The sequence below is a fragment of the Penaeus monodon genome, chromosome 33, assembly GCF_015228065.2.
Source record: "Penaeus monodon isolate SGIC_2016 chromosome 33, NSTDA_Pmon_1, whole genome shotgun sequence".
In the NCBI taxonomy this organism is placed as follows: domain Eukaryota; kingdom Metazoa; phylum Arthropoda; class Malacostraca; order Decapoda; family Penaeidae; genus Penaeus; species Penaeus monodon.
This window is the reverse complement of record NC_051418.1, coordinates 24,021,989-24,022,265: the sequence shown is the minus strand read 5'-3', so window position 1 is coordinate 24,022,265 and position 277 is coordinate 24,021,989.

The window sequence follows — 277 nt, the reverse complement described above, 5'->3', positions numbered from 1 at the left end:
GGTCGTGACCCTGAGACTCGTGAATTTTCTACCGGTTCGAGAAAATGCTTCCGCTCTGCCTAATCGTGCGTTTGTTAAAAGCTTTCATTCACGGCTTGAAAATACAACGGAGATGCTTGTGTCTCGGAGAAAGCATTGTTAAGAGTGATTTTAAAAGTTTCTTTTTTTACGGTCTGCCTGAGTGAAGGTCACCTTATTCCTTTGTTGTGAAGGTCGTGTCTGGCTCTGCCACGCGGGGACCCGTTGGGGATGCCCTTTGTCTCGCTCCTGAAGGCAT